General features: G+C 44.7%; 1 protein-coding gene across 2 annotated transcripts in view; it reads left to right on the top strand.

Moving 5' to 3' along the window:
* Positions 1-16,286: 16,286 nt before the first annotated feature.
* Positions 16,287-26,683, top strand: part of KBTBD12 (kelch repeat and BTB (POZ) domain containing 12) — a 78,515-nt gene continuing 68,118 nt past the window's right edge. For both annotated transcript variants that reach the window (XM_015426089.1, XM_015426090.1), the window contains exon 1: positions 16,287-16,415. The gene's annotated coding sequence lies outside the window, so the exon portion shown is untranslated. The remainder of the gene's footprint in view (positions 16,416-26,683) is intronic.

Raw genomic sequence — 26,683 nt, 5'->3', positions numbered from 1 at the left:
GATATGTCTAAGAGCTTTCCTTGTGTCACGTACCTGAGCCACAGAAGAGAATGTCCAAAGAGCACAGAAATAACCAGCATTAATTTTTATGTTACAGCTGACATAGAACGAATCTGTCAGTTTTCTCTCTAGTTCAAAGCCCAAAGAGGTACAGAGTTGTAGAATCTATTAAGGCCTCGAAGATATCTACTCCAGAGAAGAAATTTCAGAGAAATAGGAGACCATTTCCTGATGTTCTCAATACTGTAACAGAAACAGCTACAAAGCAATCCAGCACTGATCCTGAACAAATTGGCACACTATCCCCTAGTCCTTTTAAGGCATACATAAATACTTGGGCTCAGAAGAGAAAAGAGGATCTCAGTCCACCCGTTGCAACTGCTTGTACTTCATTAGTAAAATTTTAGGAACCATGATAATAGACTGTATTAATCTTCAACGGATGCTGGGTGGTCTTTGGCTACAAAGTACAGTCTTAAATGGAGTCTGGGTGGTCCTTGGCTACAAAGAACAGCCAACGTGCTAAGTCTTTTCCTCAAGCAAAAACACATGGAGAAGAGTTCCTGCCAGAATGGTAGCTGACCTAATAACAAGCCAATGGCAATTTCTTGCTGATCTCTAATGGCACACCTACCTGGCTGTCTTCCACACTATCATTTTGGCATTAAGCTAAAAACAAGGACACCATTACAGAATGTGTATCATAAAGAAGGTATCATTTTCATGTGAAATCGGGAAACTGGTTGTGCAAACTGTGTGGCCAGTACTGATCTCTAACTGAATTTCTGATTGCAATGTCAACTGTCAACAAGATAAAGCGAACTGGCACAATACACTGCAAATACTCATTTCAGTGATCTACAGCCATACTCATATACACTCACACAACCATTCACAACCATCCCATAACTCCCTTAAGGTTCACATTGCAACTTAAACCACCAATGTCACCCAAATTCCAATTCATACAGCATTTAAAGCAATAATAGCTCTCGAATAAAAACTGTTTTTTAATCTGTTTGTCCTTGTTTTAATTGTCCTATATCTTCTACCCGAAGGCAGCAGTTCAAACAGGGAGTGTTCAGGGTGTGACAAATTATTATTATTATTAGTTCAGCAGTTCGAGACCCGAGTTGCCGCATGACGGAGTGAGCTCTCGTCTCTAGTTCCAGCTCCTGCCAACCTAGCAGTTCGAAAGCAAGAAATTGCAAGTAGATAAATAGGTACCACTTCGGTGGGAAGGGAACAGCGTTCCGTGCGCCTTGGTGTTTAGTCATGCCGGCCACATGACCACGGAAACATCTTCGGACAGCGCTGGCTCTTCGGCTTTGAAACGGAGATGAGCACCGCAACCCTAGAGTCAGATTCGACTGGCTTTTGAGCAAGGGAACCTTTACCTTTACTTACAAAGCATACCCCCCAATTTTAGACTTTGCTTTTCTTAAAAAGAGGGCACAATCTATTGTAATGGCCTCTTGTGGAAGAACTATTGTAATGGGAGCTGTGCAAGAAACAATACACTCTAAAGAGCTAGATTGCATATTCTCTATTGAAATGAACGGCCATTGCACGAAAAACAGCTGATACAGCCTCACATGTTCTTGTGCTGCTCCCATTCATTTGAACGAAGCCTGTGCAGGAGAACTTCCCAAACCGACTGTGACTAAAACAAATTTCAGGTGATACGAGGATTCCTTGATAGAATATTCTAAAGTACCCTGACTTTGGTGATGAACCTGCTGGGGTCAGAAGAATTTGTGGGGGAAACTGCTGTGAGCTGCTCTGAGCCCAGATTGGGATAGTGAGCGAAATAATAAATACAACAGAACACACATAAAACAGGGCCTTAAAAAAAGGATAGCACCCAGCTGGGAGGGGGGGAGCAACTCACCATCCCCCCCCCCTTTGCATTCTTTTGTAGCAGGATTTGCTTGTGTGGGATTCCTGTACTCAGCAAAATTAGAAAGCCTGGAGGCCGCAGCACGGCAGTGCTTTAGTGGTTTGTAGTGAAATAAGGCAGCTATTGGCATTGGGCACTAGGGGGCAGAGAAATAACTTCACTTAGCCAAGGGTATCCACTGAGGCCCTGGAACTGCTTTCACAAACCTCCTCTGCCATAATATGCTTTTCCTGCCTTTCCTTTCTCAACAGGATCTTTTGACCTGCCAAAGCTTCCAATGTCAGGACACAATTAGTTTCTCTGCCCTATCACAACAAGGTGGGAGGGAAGGACTAGCTCGGAGACTGGCTACGATTGCCCGACCGACACACCCTCTGGTTGTGAGAGACTCGGCTTTGCTTTGACATTACAGTCTGTGTTGTCATAATGCCATCTGAATCTGACACAGTAGTGAGGAAGTCTTCAAGAGACTGTCTACACATTACGGTCTCTCATGGCGGAAGCCATTGGCTGTGGCTGTTTAGAATCTCCCTCACACAACTGCCCCAACAGACAAGGAAGACTGTAGCTTGCTCTTCACCCTCCCCAGTTCTCTCCGGAAGGTGGAAGAGCCCCTTGCAAGTCAAAGTGGGAAGAAATCTCGTCATTGTCTCACATACTGCTTTCTCTCCAGTACCAAAAGATGAAAAAACAGCCCCAAGCAGCAGCAAAACAAGGATATGACTCCTTCCCTCAAGCAAGAAGATACTCTTTTTTCCTCTGACTTGCCAGGGCTCCTTTCTCTGTCCTTAAGGTGGCAGAGAAAGGTAAGGTTGATTGCTACAAGGCATTCTCTATATCACATTTTTATCCATTCTCTATATCACATTTTGAGCCCGCTTGCGGGGTAGGGCGGGGTAGAAATACCCGAATAAAAAAATATTTAAAAAATCCTGCCCTTTCAAGGACCTCATAGTAGCGCGCAGCATTCTCCTTGATTTGATTTTTGCCCTTACAACAACCCTGCAAGGTAAGTTAGTCTCATAGATATTACTGGTCAACCAGGCCAAGAATTGAGCTTCAGGACTTCATGAGAATTTGAATCCTAATCCAATTCTAACCATTATGCTATATTAGCTCTAAACCAAGTCCAGCCTTTCCATGTCTTTCAGGAATCTGTCAGTCCTCTGAACTCCACAAAACTGGAGAATAATATTTTAAGCCCTGAGATCTCACTGTCACATCCAAACCACTAATCTGTGTACTCCTTGCTTATCTGGGCATGTTGCAGAATGAATACAAACAGTGGCATGTATCTTACTTTAGGATACTTCTTCCTAATTAAGGCCCCGGTCACACAGCAAAGTTGCCGCAGGAGAGGCACGGATGGTGGGCGGATTATCCAGGCGCGATCACACCCCAACATCTGGGAAGTGGAGCATACCGGTGGCTTACCGCCGGCAATGCGCTTTAAAAAACTAGTACCTCCAAGGTACTAGTAAACGTTTGCCACAGGCTGCCTCCAGACGCCCGTGGTGTGATCACGCCGGCGTGCGGGATTCCCCTCCGGTCCCTCGTTTACCTGTCGGCGCCGAGGGAAGGACCCGTGGTGGGCCGCTGGCGCATCTGATCGCATAATCGTGCATCAAACTGCGCCGGGGCAATTAGCCACGCCTCCCCCCGCGATATCCGGCCTGTGCGACCGGGGCCACAGTGGTTTTTCTGTGACTCTTTAAACAAAAGTCTTATTCAAACTAAATATTTTATTATAGAGAATAAATTTACTTATTTTATTTTACTTTATTTATTTATTTAATTTATATCCCCGCTTTCTCCGCAACTGAGAACCCAAAGCAGCTTACATCCTTCTCCTCTCCTCCATTTTATCGTCACAACAAAACCTGTGAGGCAGGTTAGACTGAGAGAGTGACTGGTCACCCAGCAAGCTTCCATGGCAGAGTGGGAATTCGAAACTGGGTCTCCCAGATACTAGTCCAACACTCTTACCCACTACACACACTGACTCCAAAAAAATAAAAAGTGTAACATATGAAGCAGCAAAACAGGGATTTACTTAGGATAATGCATTTTTTTTCTTAGGCTCGGTGTAATTATCAAGCAAGGCACATTGCAGCATCCAACATCACAATGAACCCATGCTTCCTAGGTCCTCAGCCCCCTGGGATGACTCCAATGATGATAGGCATCTCTTACCTAGGCATCAGTTGAGTCCTAAGAGAAGAAGATATTCCTATCTGCTTCTTTTTAAAATTTGAAAGCTTCAAAAGTGGGGAAATCATTCCTTATGACATGGACTGATCAATGTCTTACAAAATGATAGTGACTATGCAGCACACCATTCCCTTTTCCACAGCGGAAATATATAACATTTAATACAAAATGCATATAGATACATGGTTTCCCTGTGCCAGCTGATATGGGAATCCCACTGAAAGAGAAATTCTCTTCCCTGCTGATTGAATAATAATATAATATATAATAATCTTTCAATTTATTGATCGCTCAATCCTTGCAGAGCTGCTGGCTCTGAGCGATTTACAGTTACTCATTTCACAAGGGACTAACAATGCTTTATAGGGGTAAGGGAGGGCAACACATATAATCTTTACATAGCACACATTTTGCAGCCGACGGGGATTTGTTCAGTTGCAACTCAGACGTGATCCGGACGGCATTTTTCCCACTCGGCTTGGCTGGATGACGTCAGCTCTTCCTCTCCAGGACTCTTCGGGTCGCAGCTCCATACTGCCACCGCCTGGCCCATTACAGGCTTCTTGATGCCGAAGAGATCTTCTAGGCGTTTCGATCTTGCGAGCCGAACCTTCCCACCCTTCCATTCGCCAGCTAACCCCTTCCCCCCGGGGGGGGGGAGGTTTGGTGTGCCCACCCTCTCTAAGTAGAGGTACCCATTTTATCTACTCGCCGAAGCTTTCGAACCGCTGGGTGGACGGCGAGCTGGGGACAAGGCTGGTAGCTCACACCAGCGTGGGGCTAGAACTGACAGCAGTTCTGTTCAGCTCAGATGTTACTTGTAACCAGAGGATAAATCCCCTGTGCCACCGCAGGATCACGAAACCGCGGGGGAAATCAAATGAAGCCACTGGTCAAAATGCGGCCGCACAGCTTCGAGTGGGAAATTGACCAATAGAAGTGGGGCAAAGGGAGGCGCAACCACGACGCAGCTCTTGTGTGAAATCGGTCATAGTCTCTGAACCTGTGCTGAAAAGGAATCCTCTCTGCCAACCTGCTCCTCTTCTGACCATGCGCAGAAAGTGAGGTAGAAGATGTTGCACCCTTGCTCTTGATACGTGTGCGCTAGCAGCAAGTGCTTTGAAAAAGCAGCCAAAAATGGCAGCTCTATAGGAAAGTGTGACTCTGCAGGTAGGGCTCTGCAGCCCACCTGTAGGTTAGACCACTACTCTGCTACATTCAAGATACTTAAGGTGCTTAAAGGGGAATAGGCAACTATTCGCTGTTCAGTTTACAAGAAGAAAAGGAGAGAGATAGCTCTGTTTTGCTGTCTAGCTAACAAGTAATATAGAAGCAAGATTGTGCAAGCTTTGTAGTCTCTTCTAGGGTGATTCTGCATTGTCTTTCCCCTCCATTGTTTTACCAAACCCACCTTGGCACAGATATTCCACTCTGCACTGCATGCTGCTTTCATTTCTTTGATCATCGGATTTTATGGTACCCTCTACACTGCGTTCCGTGCACCTTGGTGTTTAGTCATGCCAGCCACATGACCACGGAAATGTCTTCGGACAGCGTTGGCTCTTCGGCTTTGAAACGGAGATGAGCACCGCAACCCTAGAGTCGGATTCGACTGGCTTTCGAGCAAGGGAGACCTTTACCTTTACCTACACTGCTTGCTGCTTTCACTTTCTTTGATTATCAGGTTTTATGGTACCTTTTGCATACATTTATGGCCTTTTAGGGGTGGCTTCACAGTCAGTATGGCGTTGCCCCGAGGTATCTGAATGTGGTTTTGAGCTGTACCTTTTCCTCAGTGTTGAGAAAATGTGGAGCGAATGCCAGATGCAGAATTGCCCTAGCTGGAGTTCAGACACGTAGCTCTTCAGCCAGGTTAATACTGCACACCACCCAGAAAGGTGGAATTCAAAATTAAAATTGCCTCGCTTCAAGCACAGCACACCATTCCCTTTTCCACAGAGGAAATATATAACACTAATACAAAATGCATATGGATACATGCTTTCCCTGAGTATTTATAGGCTTGTCTTTCAAAAGCACCTATTTATTTTTGGTCTAATTTTTATTACTGGTGATGACTACATAACCTACTTTACAAGCCCTACATAACAAATACCATGGAAAAAAGGAGCGGTAATTCCTTTTGGTGAAGTGGTTAAGTGCGTGGACTCTCATCTGGGAGAACCGGGTTTGATTCCCCACTCCTTCACTTGCAGCTGCTGGATGACCTTGGGCAAGCCATAGTTCTGACAAGAGCTGTCCTTGAAAGGGCAGTCCTCGAAAGAGCTCTCTCAGCCCCCCCCCCCACCTCACAGGGGGTCTGTTGTGGGGAGGGGAAGGGAAAGGAGATTGTAAGCCGCTCTGAGACTCCGAGTGAAGGGTGGGATATAAATCCAATCTCCTCCTCCTCCTTCTTCTGGCATATTGCTGTATTTTAGCAGCCAAACTGGACACAATTACAGAGAAAGGGTTGTTATTGTGCCGCCTGGCTTTCTTTTGTTGTTTTTCCAATTGAAAAAAGTTTCAGCTATCATGCTTTGCATTCTAATTTTTCTATGCATTTTCTTCTCCAGCTCATCATAATAGAATCATGTTCCTTCTGTTTCCCTTCCAGTCAAGGACCAATAATTTCTTCTACTAAGACAGCAGCTGCACAATATGAAGTTGACAAACCCCCAACAAAGGTAAAAATGAGGCTGAAAAGAATTTGTGGCTGCTTGCCCATGTTGCAAAGTTTAGGAACTTTGAGAAGTGATGTGGCCAAGTGAGACAGGAATTGCTGCTACCCTGCTGGGAACTGAATCAGCTAAAAGAGAGGACTGCAGAGGTCAAAGCTGACCCCAACTGACCTGTTTTGATTTAAAAAAAAAATAGAGAAGAGCACACAGCACAATCTGTGCATGTTGTTGAAGACAGGAGCAGCATTTATGATTACAAGAAAGATCACTCTCCCACAAGAGTCTGTGTCTACAAGGAAGCGACAGCCACCCTGTACTGGCAAAAGAAAAGTCTCCATAAGGCACCCTGTAAGGTGCCCCGTTAGGCATCATACTTTCTCTGTGGCTGCTCGGGCTTTATGGAATGAGCTCCCCACAGAAGTGAGGGAGGCACTGTTCTTGGAAACTTTTAGAAGGTACTCTAAACCAGAGCTTTTAATGGAGTATAAGTTGTGGGGATGTTCAGTGCAATCCTAAAAATACTCTTCTAGGAGTAAACCCCACTGAATAGACCTGAGTAGAATTCTGAGTAGATCTGCTTAGGATTGCTCTGTTTGTGTTTTATTTTAATTTCATTTTAAATTCATATTACAGTATGCCTTGAAACATGAGAAAAGGATTTGTTTTGGATACATAATCCTCTTACTTTCATGTTTTTCCCCAAAAAATTAATTTTCCGTAAGCTGTGTTCCTCCTTTTACCCTCATTGCACTAACTGCCACTGCAACAATTGCTTACCAATATACAGGGTGAAATTTTGCAGTTTCACTTACTGTACTTTTGTTAGACAGTGAAATTTTTCTCTTGTCCCAGTCCTATTTTAATTTTGTCTCTTGGAGACAGCATATAATACTATGTAGGTACACAGGAAAACATCTGGTTAGGGAAAGCTTTGCAAGATATCAATAAACCCATATAAGCAGTCTATTAAAAGGCAAGCCGTGCTGGTGGCAACTCACCTACTCTCCCATTGGCCACTGGGCAGGGCCGGCTCACTCACTAGGCGAACTAGGCAATCGCCTAGAGCGGGACAGCCCTTAGGGGCGCCAAACTGCACCTGGCCCCGTACTCTGGGAGTTTCTTGATTATTTGTGTTTTTCATTCTTCCTAAAATGCATTTATTTTTGAAAATTGGTGGGCGCACAAGGGGGGGGGCGCCAGAAGGGATCCTCGCCTAGGGTGCAAAATAAGCTGGGGCCGGTCCTGCCACTGGGGAAGCTGCCTTAGTGTCCTATTGGCCTGTCCCCCCCCCCCGCTCCTCCATTCTCACCCACCAATTTTGATGCATTGCACCTTGGGAGTTGTAGTTCTCAGGTGGCCTTACTGCAACCATAGCAAAAGGAATTAGAAGTACAACTCCCAAGTTGAGAGTCCCAAGAGGCCATGGGGCATTAGCAGGGAGTCAGTTGAAGTATTAATCAGTTAAACTGTTAAATGGGGATGGGGGGGAAGGGAAGGCCTGGACATCTCCCTGAATCACAACTGATCTCCAGAGATCAGTCCCACTGGAGAAAATGGTTGCTTTGGAGGCTGAGCTTTATCGCAGTATAACTCACTGAAGCCCTTCAACAAACCTGGCCCTCTCCTAAGTACTGCCAACCTCCAGGCAGCACCTGGTGATCTCCAGCTATTTCAACTGATCTCCAGATGGCCAAGATCAGTTCTCCTGGAGAAAATGGCTACTTTGGGCTGTAGACTCTATGGCATTATATCCTGCTGAGGTCCCTCCCCACATAAGCCAACCTCCAGGCAGCACCAGGAGGTCTCCAGCTATTACAATTGATCTCCACATGATCAAGAACTGTTCTTCTGGAGAAAATGGCTGCTTTGGGCAGTAAACTCTACGGCATTATATCCTGCTGAGGTCTTTCCCCATCCAAAACCCTGCCCTCCCAGGCTCTACCCCTCAAATCTACAGATAATTCTCAGCCCAGAACTACCAACCCTGTAACTGGATATAGAACCACTTTCCAGACCCTTGGAACACAGAAAACTTGGCAAAGGAGGGCATACTTTTCTACCTTAGCTGCCACTGCATAGCCCCAAATCAACATAAGTCAGGGGTGGAGAAAACCATACCTGTTACCATGAGGCTCTCTTCCCATACTACCCACTTGGGGCAGCAAAATGACTTGAGACAGCCCTGCCTTATAGCTAAGCAGAAGCAAATAAATATGGCTCACCTCCCTCTATTTTCCTCTTCCCTCCACCTCCCCACCAGCCGCAGCCAGGACACTCACCTGGAGCCTCTTTGTAGGCTCATTGTATTTCTTCCCACAATGGGCCTTACTCCTAGTAATGAATAAAACAGTAATTAGATAATGCACTGCAGGGTTAAAAGAAGTACAGAGTGCTCACTATTTAAAGAGCTACATGGAGAAAGTTCTATCAGCCTTTACCCATAACCAGTGAATAAGATGATCTTAAGTAACTAACATATGGATGGGACCCAAATTCTCTAAGCTCAGTTAAGCAACAGAACAAACTGCCCCAATAGTTTTCAGATATCCTCCCTTTCTCTTAGGAATTAAAAGACAGGTCGAACAAGCTTTTAAAGATGCTGCAGATATTAGGTATCCTGCCCTAGATCGTTTTCATGATTCACTTGAACAGGCTAACACAAAATGGGTTTAAAGTGCACTATTTTATCACAAATTCAGTTATCTTAACCCAGACAACTCCCTCTTTACTGCTTTCTCATTACTCTTGCTCAACTACTGCTGAAGGACTAGCATTCCCACAATTTATATTTTATTAACACAGATGTCTTATCAGCCAGAGCAGTACAGTGATTAGAGTGCTGAGTGAGGACTAGGGTTTCAAACCCCCTCTCAGCATTAAAGATCACTGAGTGACTCTGGGCCAGTCAGACAGCAACCTTAAGCAGGTCTACTCAGAAGCAAGAACCATTTTATCCAGTGGGGCTTACTTCCTGGAAAGTGTTCTTAGGCTGCGGTCACATGGAGCATTAGCCACGCTACAGAGACGGAAGATAGGCGGATTTTCCGGGCGCGATCACACCACCACATCTGGGAAGCGTAGCGCTCCCGTGGCTCACCCGAGGCTTCCCGCCGAAGATGCGGTTTAAAAAACTAGTACCTCCGAGGTACTAGTTTCTGGAAACTGCGGGGCAAGGGTGGGTGTCTGATCGCGTTTCGGGTGGTAGTTAGTGGCATCAGGCGCCCGCCCATGTCCCGTCAAGGTTTTTTCCACCCAAGTCTCCAGGATGCGCAAAAGCACCCAACGGCGCATGCGCACGAGGAAGTGGCGTTGGCCACAGAAGGAGGAGGAGGAGGAACGTGGGGGGGAGCAGCTGTCGTGGCAGACCGGGGCACCCTGCAGAGGGGGTGGTGTGGCTGAGCGGAGAGAGGCAGGCAGGCGGGCTGTGGGGGCCCCCGCGGCGCTTCACTTCGGTGTGGGGGGCTGGTCCTTGAGGGCGGGGCCGGGTTTCTCCACCGTTGGGGGCGGCGGCGGGGGGGTGTCATTCCTGGCCATCAGCATCACCTCCCGGTTTTGACGTCAGGGGTGTCTGTCCCGCCGGCCTCCTCGGCCCGGCTCCAGTGCCGGCGGCCCGCGGGACCCGGTGCCCTTCCGCAGGGCCTGTCCGGGCCGCGATGTCCCGCCGGCCATTCAGTAGTCCTGCTGCTGCCTAGCCGTCTGATCGGCACCTCCCCCCTAACCACGGGACCTCCACGGGACGTCTGATCATGCAACTGCACGTTATTCTGCCCCGGGGCAAACAGCCACGTGTCCCCCCCGCATTTTCTGGCCCGTGTGACCGGGGCCTTAGAATTGCAACCTTAGCATGTCTCATCCTAACAAATCTTGTAAAACGGAGAAGGGAGAACCATATTTGCTGCTCTGAGCTCCTTGGAGGAAGGATGGGATGAATAAAAATATGATAGATTGGTGGCTTCTAGAAATACTGGAGTTTTGCATATATTAAAGGAAGAGACTTTCCTCCAGAACCCTGAAAACAGAACTGAGAAAAGCCCTTGCTAGATTTAGTTGTGTGGCTACATCTAGAGAGGCCCCACTTGAAGTAGTCCATTGCTGTCATCAGTCTCCAAGAAAAACACAGCATATATACAAAACCTCCCTAATGCAAATCGGCGAGGTTGTGATAAGCCAGGCATGTTTTACCATCTGTGGTTTGTGTGTATATGTATGATGCAATTATGACATAAATTATGATATAAATTTCCAGGAGCTTCCAGGATAACCTATTAAAATATTGCTGTTGATCCTAGGTGGGTGTTCCTGAGCTTTTGTCTTGCATGATTTACAGATCTTTTACACAGAGGCTTGATCTTTTTATTGGAACTAGATCATACAACATGTTGGAAGGAAGAGAATTCTTTTTCTTTGGCTTGGTAACACGATGGGACACAATCAGTATGGAAAGGAAAATATCTAGCTATCAGCTCCTTTCAGACCGTCAGTTTTGGCACTCCAACCACACAAAACCGGAATACATACTATGCGTGCTCCTCCTGATACATGTGGTTGCCATTTTAAATGAATGTAGCAACATGAGTATTTTCCATTTGCGTACAGCACTGAAGTACAAGAACAGAGCCCCAAATTTTTGAGCAAGTTGATCCTCAGGTCATGCAGCCATCCTCTAAATATACACATTAGTTTGGTTTCCTTGCTCTAGTAAGCCTGGTTAATTTACTGTTGTTTGAAATTCATCAGTCTACATCATTGGCAATGTCTTTCATTTTATTACAAAGAGCTCACAGCAATCCACATGGCAATCCACATCCTATTTTATAGATGGCACATGAGGATCTTAAAGAAGCAAGTGTACGTGAAGGTATTTTGAAGTAGCAGATGCTAGGAAGTTTGGGTAGGTCTTCCTGGCTGAGATGTAAATCCTGACAAGTCAATCCTTTATTCTCCCTTTTGACATCTTTTCCAGATCTTCTAATTTGCTTTCATGTATTTATTTGTTTATTTAAAACATTTATATGCTGCCTCTTCAAAAACCTGCTCAAGGCAGTTCACAACACAAAACATAAAATCATAAAGCAAAATAATTAAAATTAACAATTAAAAGCCAGCCAATAAAACCCAGAAGCATAAAAGCACATAAATATGCAGCTCATAAAGAATTTGGCAGCCTAAATTATCCTCATAACAGTCCTCAGGCTAGCAGCAGATTATAAAAACCATTCAAAAGATCAAACACCCAGTTAAAAACCTGGGTAAAAAGAAATGTCTTGGTCTGGTCTCTAAAAAAGATCAGGCTAGGCACTGGAGATGGGGTGAAAAAGCCTGTCTCTGGTTACTACCCACCTCATCATTGCAGCCTTTGTGTTGTGTGTTAAGTACCATCAAATCACCTCCAAATCATGGCGATCCTATAAATCAGGGATGGCCAAACTTGCTTAACATAAGAGCCACATAGAATAGACGTCAGATGTTTGAGAGCCACAAGGCATGAACACACACGTTTTTATTGAAAAATATGCAAATTTGCATATTAAATTAAAGAGACAAATGCCTTCTCTGAGCCAAGCCAATCTGTTGGTGTGGCGAGGCTTGGAGAACACATTTAACTTTCGATCGGGAGGGAGGGGAGAAAGATAGAAAGAAAGGTAGAAAGAAAGTGGAAAGAAAGCAAGTAGATGGGGGAGGGAGAGGTGGAAAGAAAACAACTTTAACTTTAAATGCATCCTCTAAGCTCCCCACACGCCCATGCCGGCTGGCTTGGTGAAAGGATTTAAAGAGACAAACGCCTTCTCCAAGCCGGCTGGCGGTGGCGGGTGTGTGTGTGTCTTTGAGAATGCATTTAAAGTTAAAGTTGCTTTCTTTCTCTGTTTCCCCCCACGTCAAGCTTACCCAGTGAGGGGAATGCTGGCTGGGGAAGGGAAGACCTATTCCCCTTCGCTTCCCCAGCCCTAATTTCATAACATCAACTTTCTTCCTATCAGCTTTTTTCATTTTCTTCATTTCTTCAAGTCTCACACAACCATACATAGTAATAGGGAGTGGAACTTGGCTTCTGCTCCCCAGCTTCCCATCATCATTTACATACCTCACAGCTAGGTGGAGAAACCGCTGTGGGGTAAAATGAAGGACGGAGAGAAAGTATTATGAAGAAGGGGGGAAGGCATATGAAAGGTGACAAAGGACAAGAGCAGAAAAGGAGACAATGGGGTGGAGAAGGATGCAGGGGACTTGAAAAGAGATAAGGAAGGAGTGTGGAAGACGTCAAGAAGCAGGGCAGAAGGTGGCCACTAGGAAGCACACAGCAAGGTATTACATTTGGTGATTACTGGTTTAGACTGTAAACCCTGAACAGGAGAGCCAGACTACTGCAGCACTGTGATAGGGATGCCAGCCTCCAGGTGTGACAGCTCATCTCCAGACTACAGAGATCAGCTCCCCAGGAGAAAATGGATGATTTGGAGTGTGGACTCTATGGCATTGTAACACACTGAGGTCCCTGTCCTCCCCAGGCTCTACCCCCAAATTTCCAGGAGTTTCCCAACCTGGATCTGGTAACTCTATCCCTCCATCCCCCACTGGTCGCCCCCCCCTGGCTGAACATGGCAAGCCTACATTGCAATCATATGAGCATATAAAGCTCCCTTATATTGAATCAGTGAGTCAGGCCACTGGTACATCTAGCCTAGTCCTACCTACTCTGATGGGCAGCTGCTTTCCAAGGTCTTAGAGGCCTCCTTTAGACCTGCAGTCTCTGAGATTTTTTAACAGGAAATACAAGGGATTTTAACCAGTACCTTAACATGCAAAATACATGTGCTTCCAGTGAATTATACTGTATTCCCATTGGCAATACTAAAGAGGGAACAAGGGTAATGGATTACCCGTATTGACTTGAAGTATCCACTCAATTGCCTGGTAGCAGGAAAGAGAACACAGAATAAAAATCAAACATATGTTTTTGCCAATGGAAGTTTTACGTTCACATTACAGATCTATTAAAGAAAAATCTTATTTAAACCCTGCTCCATACAGAACAAGGTTAGAATGTATGTTTTGTTTCCTTCCATTGTTACAACTATATATCAGTGGTTTATCTTATTGCAAACATTATCAGGATTATCAATGGTTTGTGCTGTCAGGATTATCTATTAATTTCAAGTAACAGATACTTGGTATGCATGGCAATCTATGTTCAGCCTTGGAAAAACAGTATAAGGGTTCTTAGCCTCACTAAATTCATTTTTATTTGCCACAAAAGATTAATCTACATTTGTTCAGATTTCATATTTATCTTTGCTAAACTGCATCTGAAATAGTATCTGACATGATCCAACAATTGAATTTGAAGACTCAGTAGCATTCACCAACTCTCAAAATGCCAAAGGGAGATCCTGTCTCTTCCGATGTATCCTTTGAACAGAACATAGATGGCATCTAAAATGATCCAATAACTGCACTTGAAACCTCAGTGGTCAACCAACCACCAACTCTCAAATGCCTAGGGATTGTGTCCTTTCAAATATAGCCTTTTAAAGAATGGAGATTTATACTGAAATGATACAGGCATTGGATTTAAAAATTGAATGGCCAATCACCCACCAACTCTCAAAAAGCTTTAGGGTTATTCTGTATCTTCCAAAGAGAATTTGTAGAAGACCACAGACAGTTACGTAAAAAATGGAAGCAGGAAATCATCAACCATTTGGCCAGAATCCAAAAGTGTATTTAAGGCCACCTATCTCAGTGGGCTTAAACATCTTTAACATCATGTTATATCAAAACAAAAAACGTTTTGTGGCAGTTTAAAGGAAAACACACGTATATGACATCTTTATCAGGTGTGTGAAATATGAAAATAATTCCTTACACATTTGGTGAAGTAATGCATGAAATTGTAATGGCACAACAAATCTATTAGTCTTTGAGGTACTGGAAGACTCCTTTTTGCCTTTTTCTGAAACAGACTAACATGGGCCCTGCTCTAAAATCTGTCATCAGTGTTGGCTTATGGCCTTTGTGCTCTGCACAATATGTCTTAGAGGATCTTAAAATTACTCCCATGAAATCAGAGAAAAGTTTATTTCAGTCAAAAGGAACTTGGGACTGGGGCCATGAGTGGGTGATCAGATGACCCATGAGAACATAAGCCCAGCTGGATCAGACTCATGGTCCATCTAGTCAAGCATTCTGTCTCACACAGTGGCCAACCAGTTCCTATGGAGGCCCAACAACAGGGCATAAAGGCTGAGACCTTCACCTGATGTTGCCTCTTGGCTCTGGGATTCAAAGGTTTACTACTGCCTCTGAATGTGGAGATTCCCTTTAGCCACCATGACCTGTTTCCACTGACAGACATATCCTCCATGAATCTGTCTAATCCCTTTTTAAAGCAGCCTGTGCCTATGGCCATCACCACATCCTCTGACATTGACTTTCACACTTTAATCACTCGTTGTGTAAAGAAGGATTTTCTTTTGTCCATCCTGAATCTGTCCAAAAGAACCATTTGCTTATTGTCTATTGGCTACTATGTTAGACGTAGTCTAGGAAGCATTCCCTACTAATCCCAATCCACTGAAGCCTGCTCAAGCATCAGTTACTCAGATGGGCTGAGTTTAGCTGGAATGTTTGAATAATTTATTTATAAAATGTTCAGCCCATTTTCCACTCCCTAATAGATACAATGTACTCTAGATTAGCAGTGCAGTCCTAAACAGGACTACTCAGAATCCTATTTGAATCTATTCAGTGGGGATTTGCAGATTTGCACAGGTTTATGGCAATATTGGCATTTTCTGATATTCCCAAATCCCAATACTGGTATGGTATTCGGATTCAGGATTTTTCGTAAATCCCAATTTTTTTCAGCTCCATTATACCCTGTGGGGACCATTATAGTCAATGGTCCCCATAGGGTATAACGGGGAATCAATCTGGAAGTATCCAGGGGTCTGAGTCAGGGAGTTGTTTTTTGAGGTAGAGGCACCAAATTTACAGCACAGCTGCTGGTGCCTCTCCTCAAAAAACCTCCCAAATTTCAAAATGATTGGACTGGGGGGTCCAATTCTGTGGGCCCGCAAAAAAGGTGCCCCATCCTGCACTGTTTTCAATGAAGTAAAAAAATAAGGTGTTTAAAGGTTCCACTATCCCTTTAAATGCCTTCTCCAAGCTGCAAGTTCACCCGGAAGGCATTTAAAAGGACTGTGATCGCTTTAAACACCCTTTAACTTTGGCTAACCTGCGGTCCTGAAAAATCCCAAATATTTTTGTGGCTCGGCTATTTCAGATAGCTGAAAAGATACTCAAATGTATATAGCTGAATGCACACCCCTAACTCAGACAGGAGAAGCAGAAATGCCAGTCAGAGACTGTCTCACCAAGTTCCATGTGCCCCTGAAAGTGACATTAATACAAGTCACTCACAAAGTCAAGCTGGTTTATATTGAGCCAAACCTATTTATATCTTCTGGCTTTCACTTCATTCACATGAGTCTCTGATATATATACTGGGCATAGGACGTATTACTTTTCCTTCAGTCTGCTTAATCTATCTGTGCTTCTCTGCTCCTCACGTGGTACCCCAAATTGTAAAGAGTCAAAAATATCAAGAACTACAGAGGAAGAAAAAGGTAAATATGCCCTTCTTTTCCAAATGCATGATCAACAAGAAGATTTATTGCTGAGTCCCAAGGTAATGGGTATGAAAACTGAGCTTTAGGTGGAATGGTGATATTATTATATAAAAGACTGGCGGCCACAGCAGGGAGATATAAAGAGAGGGTCTAACTGGTATTCTAAAGGGAAGAGTCAGAATACAGGGACCCTAAACATTCGTCATGACAGGCCATGATAACTTTTTAGGAATACTTAATCTGGGGCCCACGTGCCTGAATATAAAATGCATGCTAAATGATACAACTGACTCCTTTAGGTTACATGAGACTGCCTACTACAGAAGTCAAAACATGTGTCTTGGTGCCTGTATGAGTCTCTGAGGAAGCGTTCCATAAGATTCAGCCAGGACATACAACTAGATAGGCTTCTACTGCGACACACATCAACAAGGGGACCACCAGTAATCCTAGAAATTGTAGTTATTTTTATAACTACGTGTCAACTCATAGAGGAGATGCAGAAATGCCCAGTCAGTATCTTTATATATTTCTCGAGCTTTCAAGGGCATGTCTCTGGGGGAGGGTACGTGCCACCAGGAACTTAAGAACTCGTTTTAAGAACATTCTTGCGCAACATGAGATTCCATTTAAACATGCATTCGTTTATTGCTGTGTGTTGCTATAGTGTATAGAAGATATAATTCTGATAACATGTTTACTGTTAAAACTATGTGGCCAAATCCTGCCAGTGAACTTGATTGCAAATACTGGCAGTCTTATAAAGGCCAATTCACGCAACCTAATGTAAAGGTGGGTGCCCTGATCTGGATAACCCAGGCAAGCCTGATCCTGTCTCAGAAGCTAAGCAGGGCCGACCCTGGCAAGTATTTGGATAGGAGACCTCCAAGAAATACCAGGGCTGAGATGCAGAGGCAGGCAATAGTAAGCCACCTCTGAAACATCCAAGCCCCACTAGGGGTCGCCAGAAGTCAACGATGACTTCCAGGCATAAATAAATACACACAGACATACACAATACCAGAGAGAGAGAGAGAGAGAGAGGGAGAGAGAGAGAGAGAGAGAGTGAGAGAGAAGGTGAGTAGGGTGGATCTATGCTTAAGGGGAGCGGTGGCACAGTGGGTATATCCCACTGTCTTAACATCCGAACTGTGTTAGTTTGAGCCCCGCGCTGGTGTGAGCAGCCAGCCTGTTGTCCCCAGCTCATCGTCCACCCAGCGATTCGAAAGCTTCGGCGAGTAGATAAAATGAAAACCACTCCTTAGAGAGGGTGGGCACACCAATTTCCCTTGTGGGAGGGTGTTAGCTGACGGTTGGGACGTCTTGGTCGAGGTTCGGAAAAGGCGGAAGAGCTTCTCGACTACAAAAAGCCCTGCAGTGGATGTTTCCGGCCAGACGGTGGCAGTGTGGCCATTTGACATACGGGTCCTGAAGCCTGGTCGACAAAGCAGCCATTAGGAAAATGACTGAGCCAAGCCAGAAGACGTTTACACCATGCAGTGACGGCGTGTGCAATTAAAATGAATATATGTTGTCTTCCCTATCCCCTATGAACATTGTTAGTTCCCTGTCTATAATGTGTAACTGTAAATCGCTTTGAGCCCACTGGGGAAAGCGATTAATAAATTGAAAGTGATGATGACGATGACGATGATGATGATGCAGAGAAGTTGTTTTATGTTAAAAGAGGCATGTTGATTCTGCAATATGTGCCCCAATTATTACTCAACTTGCTGTACAAATACAAAGCAGGTAAAGTGGTAGTGTGACAGATGTGGGTTAAATTGGGGATTGGGTTAAGCACTCCGCCTCTCATATACCAATTTTCCCCAGCAAAAGATTCCAACCCTGAATTAAATTAGGAGCCCCGTGCAGGGCTGGCTCCAAAATGAGGCCAGGTGACCTCAGGTGGCAGATCTTGACAGAAGGCAGCTTCCACCTCTCCTACCACCCCTTGCCCCCTCCACTGCACAGAAATGTGAACTTGTGGGTCGCCTGACAAAAATATGCAATCTATCACTAAAATCTGCCTTCATTCGAGAGGACTGGAAGGTAGCTAAAGTAACCCCCATCTTTAAAAAAGGCTCCAAAGGAGATCCAGGAAATTACACGCTGGTCAGTCTTATGTTCATACTGGGTAAATTGGTGGGGTCCATGATTAAAGACAGAATTTGTAGGCACACTGATGAACAAAACCTATTGAGGAAGAATCAGCATGGATTCTGTAAGGGAAGACCTTGTCTCACTAACCTTTTAGAGTTCTTTGGGGGGCCTGGAATTAACATGTGGAATTCACTGCCGCAGGAAGTAGTGGCAGCCACAAACATAAATAGCTTCAAGAGGGAAGTGGGTAAACATATGTAGCAGAGGTCCACCTGTGGCTATTAGCCACAACGTATGGATGGAACACTATGTCTGGGGCAAGTGATGCTTTGTGTTCTTGGTACTTGGTGGGGGCAACAGTGGGAAGGCTTCTGTAGTTCTGGCCCCGCTGGCAGACCTCCTGATGGCACCTGGGTTTTGGCTACTGTGTGACACAGAGTGTTGGACTGGATGAGCCATTGGCTTCTCCTATGTTCTTAATCACAGCAGTACGTTCCTCCCTTTCTCAATTCCCAGGTATCTTTAAACGCAATGTAGCCTAGGAGTGCCTTATGGACCGAGTGCAGCCTGTTATGCTGAAGAATGAGGATGAGTGTTAGCTCAGCTGTTCCGAGTGAAGGAAGTGGGCAGTGGTAGTGAGAGGATTAGAGATGTGAAGGCCCGGAAAAAAAACGGAAAAATCCGGAAAAAAACTGTTCCCCCCATTTTTTCCCTGAAGCGGTTTTTTTGTTTTTTTCCAAAAAATTGGAAAAATTGAAAAAAGAAAAGAAAAAAAATTGATTATGGAACATTTTATTTTAACATAATAAATAAAATATTTTAAGACAAGGTGTTAAAATATTTTCCAAATCATTTCTAATATATATATAACCCAATTGCATGATAATAATATCTATTCCAGGGCATTCTCTACAAGAAAAGTCATAATAGAGGACAGAACGAATATTTTTTGTGGATATAGTAGAGATACTTAAAGAGAAGAACTGCTGATCTTTATTCCTGGTTGTCTTTCACACTTTTATCCTAATTACAGAACATTTTAGCTGTATGCTTTAGTGTTTACCTAGATGCACAATGTTAGGAAATGTTTATTGGCGACAGGGTTGCAAAGATCCACCACTCAGACACAACCCAAGCACTGTATGAAAATATATCACTTCATGGGCTCCTAGTGTAGCCAGAGCCTCCAAACTTTTATCCATCTAGTCCCCCTTTCTTGGCAGCCCTGACCAGGTTGCACTCTCAAGCCTATTTAGACTCCAGAGGTCATCTGACTGCCTCCCACTGAGATGTTTATTGCCTGGGTGGTGAGGGAGAGGCTCTTTGCGGATATTCAGAGGCATATCATCTGCTCTATACAGCCTGCTCAGGCAGAAAACCATAATCCCTGCTAATTCTTTTCCCCCAAATCAAACAATGACACTTACATGCAGCATGATCCCACTAGACTTATGCACAGAATCCTATTCTTCTGTTGCTCTGGCTATAAAAGTAACCCAGCCTCATGAAGACAGCTGGAGGCCCTTTGGGGTGAAAAAGATTTGACAGGAGTAGAAGGAAGTGTCTGGAAAAGGCTTTCATCATTCTTCTCTAGTTGGAGAAAACAATCTGCTCTTTAGATAGGGCACTAACAACAAGGGTCAGAGCTGAACTCTAACAAACGTTTCCTCCTTTGACAGGGACGTTTGATACCTTCAGCCAGGTATGGGCCACTTGTTTGACTCATTGTTCAGCATATATTACTGAAGCCTGTGTGGTGCCACAGATAGAGTGTTGGACTAAGAGTGGACACTCCAATCCCATTCTTCCACTGAGCTCAGTCACACTCTTGTCTCCTTACCTACCTCAAGAGGGTTGTTTGGTAGGAGGAGGGCCATCTCTATAATGAGGCACCTAAGGCAGGTGCTGCAAGTGATGGACTTGGGACGGCAACCTTCCATTTCATCTACCGCCAGCTAGCATCATCAGTTGTTTATATATTGCATTGTTTATTGTATGTCTTATACTATTTTTATTGCACTGTTTGTCAGTTTTACAAACCTGCAGTGGCGTACCAAGGGGGTGGGGGTGGGGCAGTCCGCCCCGGACACAGTTTAAGGAAGGCTTTTGAAGGGTGCCCTTGAAGACAGCGTTGTCTGGTGCCTCCAGCCAAACGTCTTCCTTTTGATTCTTAAAATGCAGTTTTGGCTGCAGCCACTAGGAGCACAGGGAGGTCTGAGCAGAGCAAAAAGGCTCTAGCTTCCCTTTTCTCCAAGACTCAAGCAAATTTCCTTAACAGATTGTGCTGATAGCTGCTACAGTAATTGTCAGTCTGTTGGTCATTTTCTCCAGTAGTCTAGCCTTTCTCCATTTCGTTGCACCCAGCTCAGCCAGATTTTGCAAAGTAGTAGTTAGGGTGTTTCAGCAAGATAAAGCAACCTTTCCCTCTCTTAATTTTCCTCCCTCTTTCCCACATGTTTTTCATTCATTTCTTCCCCCCTTCACTTAATTTTTCTGTGTCCCCCCCCCCCCTTTTATTTTCACTTCTTGGTCTCAAGACCTTCTCATCCCTATCCTGCTTGGTGACAGAATATATTGAAGAGTAGTATAGTAGCAAACCCTTGTTAATATTATGCTGGGTACGCTGTACATTGCATTGGTTCTGCTGGGGTGCAAAAATCCCCCCCTTTCAGTTTCTGCTGTAGAGATTCTCTGGTTTGACTTTAGTCCTTTGGAAACAATGGAGGATGGAGACACTTTCTTGGGGGGGGGGTTTAGTGTGTTTCTTAACATCCGGTCTTGGGTGCTTGCGATCACTATTTTGTCATGCTTTGGCTAGTGTTGGTTAGTAAAAGTTAGCACAAAGGCAGACCCCCTAGCTCTCAAAGATGTCTTGTAGAGGTTTGGGATGGTCATTCTTTGGGCTTCAAAATGGAGAACAGAAGCCCTCTCAAGTGCCTGCTCAGAACACGGGTGGTATGATGGATTTTTATTTTATTTTTTTGCCATCAAGTCACAGCTGACTTATGGCAACCTTGTAGGTTTTCAAGGCAAGAGACATTCAGAGGTGGTTTGCCATCGCCTGCCTCCACGTCAACCCTGCTTTGCTTCTTGAAAACCCTACAGGATTGCCATATGTCAGTTGTGACTTGATGGCAAAAAATAAATAAGTAAATAGAGGGAGGGTGTTAAAAATTATCCATCCTGGGCGCCAAACAGGCTAGGTACACCACTGCAACCTTGTTTTATTATACTGTCTGTTATATATATTGTACTGTCATTTTTAAGATGTATGTGTTATACTTATGTTTTTACATTATGTGCCAGTTTAGAAAACCAGCTTGAATGCATTGTTTGCGGTATGTATTATACCTTCGGGTTTTTTTACATTCTCTAATTTTGTGATCTGATTAACACGTTGTATGTATTATATTTTTGCAATCTGCCCTGAGTCTCAGCGACAAAGGCAGACTATAAATGAAATAAATCCTTGTATTCACCTGTCAGTCTCCCACCTCTCTCACTTCCCTGCGCATGCTGGTTCTCAGACTCTCTCATGAGAGGTAGGTTGCCATTTTTTGGTTGTCAGGAGGTTAGACAGTGTCATCGATGCAACAAACATGAAGTTGAGCAAACTTCAGAGGACGGCGGAAGACCGGAAGGCCTGGCGGGAGCTGGTCCATGGGGTCACAAAGAGTCGGACTCAACTGTGCGACTGAACAACAACAACAAAAGGACAATTGACAAGTATGCAGACGGAGAGTGATTTCAGCTAAGCATACCTTTATTTAGTCAGGAACAAAAGACAAAGGGACCAGCTCGCAGGCTGGTTTATATCTGTTCAGAAAACCCGCCACCAAAACCCTAAACACACCCCCTACTCCCGATAGGCTATTTACAGTAACCGGGCGACCATTGGTCTCCCGGCTGAGAAGCTAGCCCCGCTGATTGGGCCAGCTTGGATCCTTCGGATCCTTTGTCTAGAGACTGAAGCTACAGGGTAAATGTGCCTGGCCAGCCCGGTGGAGTCCGGGCATGTCAGGCTGAATACATTACAACAATCAAAATGGGAGCTGAATCTTGGGAGTACAGGAAGTCCCATGCACAGCTTGATGCAATTTTTTAAACAGGGCAGAGGGAAATGAACAGGTAAGCAACATTATCTCCTCTGGCTCCTAGTGGGAGGTTTCTTGAGCTGTCACTGGGGGTGAAGACCATGAATGAAGCCTGGAGCTTTTTGAAAAAAGGGAAGGTCAAAACCTGAGAAGTCAATAATTTCACCTATTACCCACAGGCTGAGTGCCTCACAGAGTTACTTGGCCTGAATGCAGATTTAGGCTTAAATATGATTTTGACATTTCACCACAGTGTTTTGAGTATTCCCCAACAGCTTTTCTAGAGAGCAGATGTGCAGAAAATTATCAAAGCACAATTGCTAAGAGTTTTGTTAAAGAATGTGAGAGCATGCTGTGTTAACAACCCTAATAATTACAATATTTAAAACAGATTTACTTGAAAGAAAACAAAATTAACATTGACAGAACACATAAGTGCAGTGAAGAAAAGCAATAAAAAAAGAGATTTGTGGCCTTTTTTCTTTCTTTCCAGAGTACTAAGACTTTACATGTGCTATTTCTGTAAATTATACTGTACAAGAAGAGGGACCCACGATACTCGCAGGGGGGGTATTCCCCCCAGCTCCCCTCCTGCGAAGGCAGGAGGACCTCACAGCTGAGGAGGAAGCGGCCACAAGTAAGTCACACACACCCCGGCTCTGGCGGCGAGGCCTGAGTGGCTTCCAGCCGCCGGGCCTGTCAATCCCCCCCAGCTCTGCCGCCAATCTCCTCCACCCCCAGCTCTGGTGGTGAGGCCTGAGCGACTTCTAGCCACTGGGCCCGTCGATCCCCCCCAGCTCCGCTGCCAATCTCCTTGTATACTTTCCCCAACTTTTTAGATTTTTCTGCACACCGGGAGACTACTCCAAGTGTGCAGGAAAATCTCTCTGCCCCCCAAGTGCCCCCGATGCGCGGATTTAGATATCTGCACAGAGGGGGCAACTCGGCTATATAGATTGTACATATATAGATTGTACATATGTATAGATTGTACATATATATAGATTGTACATAGAAAAGCTAGGTTTTGAAAGCTCTTCAAGACTTAGCAATTAACACATCACAACGAAGCAGAGAGTGAAAGTGAAACTGTTCTATAAGGCTTGCGTATTTGAGCCTGTACGCATTGCATTTGTAGACTGAACACATGAACAGGATGGAAGTGGAGTGCACCTACTGGTCCACTCCTTCCTCACACACATTCAGCACACAACCCATCAGCACAGCCTATGCCCCTCCATTCAGGCTTTGGTTCCACAGTCAATACAGTCTGCATGTGCAGAGGGTCTGTTCCCAGATTATGCAGAGCAACTGTGGTCTGGGGACAGCAGGCAGAGAATCCTACTCCTCCTGTGCACACATTCAGCCTACATACATCTAATGTGTACAGGACTACTTTTCTGTTCAAGAAATTCTATCTGGATAGTAGAGCTGCTACACTCCAGGTGATATCTGGAGACCTCCTGGGATTACAACTGATCTCCAGGCAACAGAGATCAGTTTGATTGGGGGAAATGGCCACTTTTGAAGCTCGACTCTACGGCATTGTACCCTACTGAAACCCCTCCCCTCCCCAAACCCTGCCCTCCTCAAGCTCCATCCCCCAAATCTCCCAACCTGGAGTTGGCAACCCTACTGGATAGATTCCCTGCCCCCCCCCATCCAGAATTCACACAGCCACTTTACAACATTGCCGAACATTCTTTGACTCTTCAGCAGCACCACGTTTGCATGAAATGGGGTCATCGAATCGCCACAGGCACAAAGTACAGTTTTGTATTCTATGTTGAACATTTAGTAAGTGGATTGAGCAGCGAAATGAAAAACTGCAGTTTATGCTTCTGAAGACAAGGCAAGAAACAAAGAACAAAACTACAATTTCACAAGAGGGTTCTATTGACAGTACATTGTAGTATATCTGGGCAAGATGACAGCCAGGTATGATTGAGTTAGATCATACTGATCTATGGTGACAGGTTAAACTGTCATGTGACAGTGTCACCAGGTATAGATTGCAACTAGGTTGCATCAGCTTAATTAATGGTCACCATGAGTCAGCACTAGACTCTGATTGGTGCCTGTTTGTATATAAGGAGAACAGTCCTGATGTAAATGTGCCCACTTGTGAATGCGTTTACTGGCGAAGCACTTTGCTGGACAGTCTCAGGATTTGGAGATTGCAAAGTGGATTGGACTGACTGTAAATATTCTGTAAATAAAACCACTGTATATAGCTTCAAACAGCAACCTGAAACTCTTATTTTTCGGACGCTTCAACATACGCCGTCATCTATATTCTTCTTCTTAGGGTTGACAGTGATCAGTTCACCGGGAGAAAATGGCCACTTTGGAAGGAGAAGTCTATAGCATTCTACCCCACTGAAGTCCCTCCCCTCCCCAAACCCTGCCCTCCTCAGGCTCCGCCTCCAAAATCGCCAGGTATTTCTCAATCCGAAGCTGACAACCCTATTTCTTTATGCACACAAAACAAAATAAAGTACACAAATGATTAAAATTCTGTGAGTGTTAACTACTGTAGGCCACGATTCTAGAAGCATCCAGAGCAGGCCAAGTTTCTAGAGGCATCCGGAGCAGTTCCTTGTCTAATACATTAAGATCTAATATTTTAGAAGCTCATGCAAATGTCCTACCATTCCACACATTAGGGTTGAGTTGGACAGGCCCTACTTATAATTAATGTTAACAACCTCAAGGTGAGATATGCAGTTCTCCTTGAATTACAACTGATCTCCAGACTACAGAAATCAGTTGCTCAGAGGAAATGTCGGCTTTGGAGGTGGCCTCTATTGTTGAACAGAGTCCATAAGGCATAGTGGAATTTGTGTTGGGGTGCTGCTGAGGAAAATGAAGTTCACATAGAGCCTGCTTTTATCTTTCGTAAAGAAATATAAGTCTCTAATTTAAAGGAACACCATTCAGGATAGGACAGAGAAGAGAAATAAGGGTGGCCAGCTCTAAATTGGGGAATACCTGGAGATTTGGAGAACTGGAGCCTGAGGAAGGCAGGGTTTGGGGAGGAGAGGTACTTCAATGGGGTATAATGCCATAGAGTCCACCTTCCAAAGTAGCCATTTTATCCAGGTGAACTGATCTCTGCTGCCTGGAGATGTAATCCCAGTAGATCTCCAGACACCATCTGGAGTTGGCAACCCTAGTTAGAGGAAGCATTCTAATCCAACTAGCTGAACTAGGATGGACAGAGATATACAAGGCATGTCCTGCCCTCACGGTTGCAAGATGGAGAAGAGAAAGACTATGCCCCCTTCTGCATCTAGCATTCACTCCGTTGTTTTAGTAAACTCTTACTGGAACAGAAAAAGATGTGGCTCAAAACCACATTCAAATATCCCTGGCCAACCCTGTACTGACTGCAGAGTCACCCCTGAATGGTCATAAAAGGGCCATAAATCTATGCAGACGGTACCATAAAACTGAGAGATCAAAGGAAGTGAAACTGGCATGCAGTGTGGAGGCTACCATAAAATCCCACAATCAAAGAAAGTGAAGGTCGTATGCAATGTAGATAGGAATTTCTATTCCAACGTGGGTTTGGTAAAACAGAAGAGTGAATGCTAGATGCAGAATGGGCCAGTGTTAGCTGGAAGGAAGGAAGATTCCCTCAAAGCAGGGCTCTACACAACAAAGGGACAAGTATCAGAGCAGTAGAAAGGATGGCATATACAGGTCCTGAGTCTGACTTGTATATCACTCTGTCTCTCTCTGTAGTCCCCCTCTGAACTCTGAGGCTAAAAGACAGCACAAAGTCCTTCACTTCCAGCATCTATGGCACCACACCCCCTGCTGAGCTCTCACCCCACTCTGTCCTCCCCAGGTACAACCCCAAAGCTCCGGGAATTTTTAAAGCTGGTGTTGGCCAGCCTACTTAAAGTCCCCCTCCTATTACAGTAGTTAATTATAGGGTTGCCAGCTGTGGCTGGGAAGTTCCTGGAGATTGGGGGGGGGCAGTGCTGAGGGAGGGCAAAGTTTGGGGATGCAAGAGAGCTCAGAAGGGGATGTGATGTCACACTATGCCTTCAGTTCTAGACC

Source organism: Gekko japonicus, unplaced genomic scaffold (genome assembly GCF_001447785.1).
Source record: "Gekko japonicus isolate JY-2015 unplaced genomic scaffold, Gekko_japonicus_V1.1 scaffold69, whole genome shotgun sequence".
Taxonomy (NCBI): domain Eukaryota; kingdom Metazoa; phylum Chordata; class Lepidosauria; order Squamata; family Gekkonidae; genus Gekko; species Gekko japonicus.
This window is presented reverse-complemented; position numbering and strand designations above follow the sequence as displayed.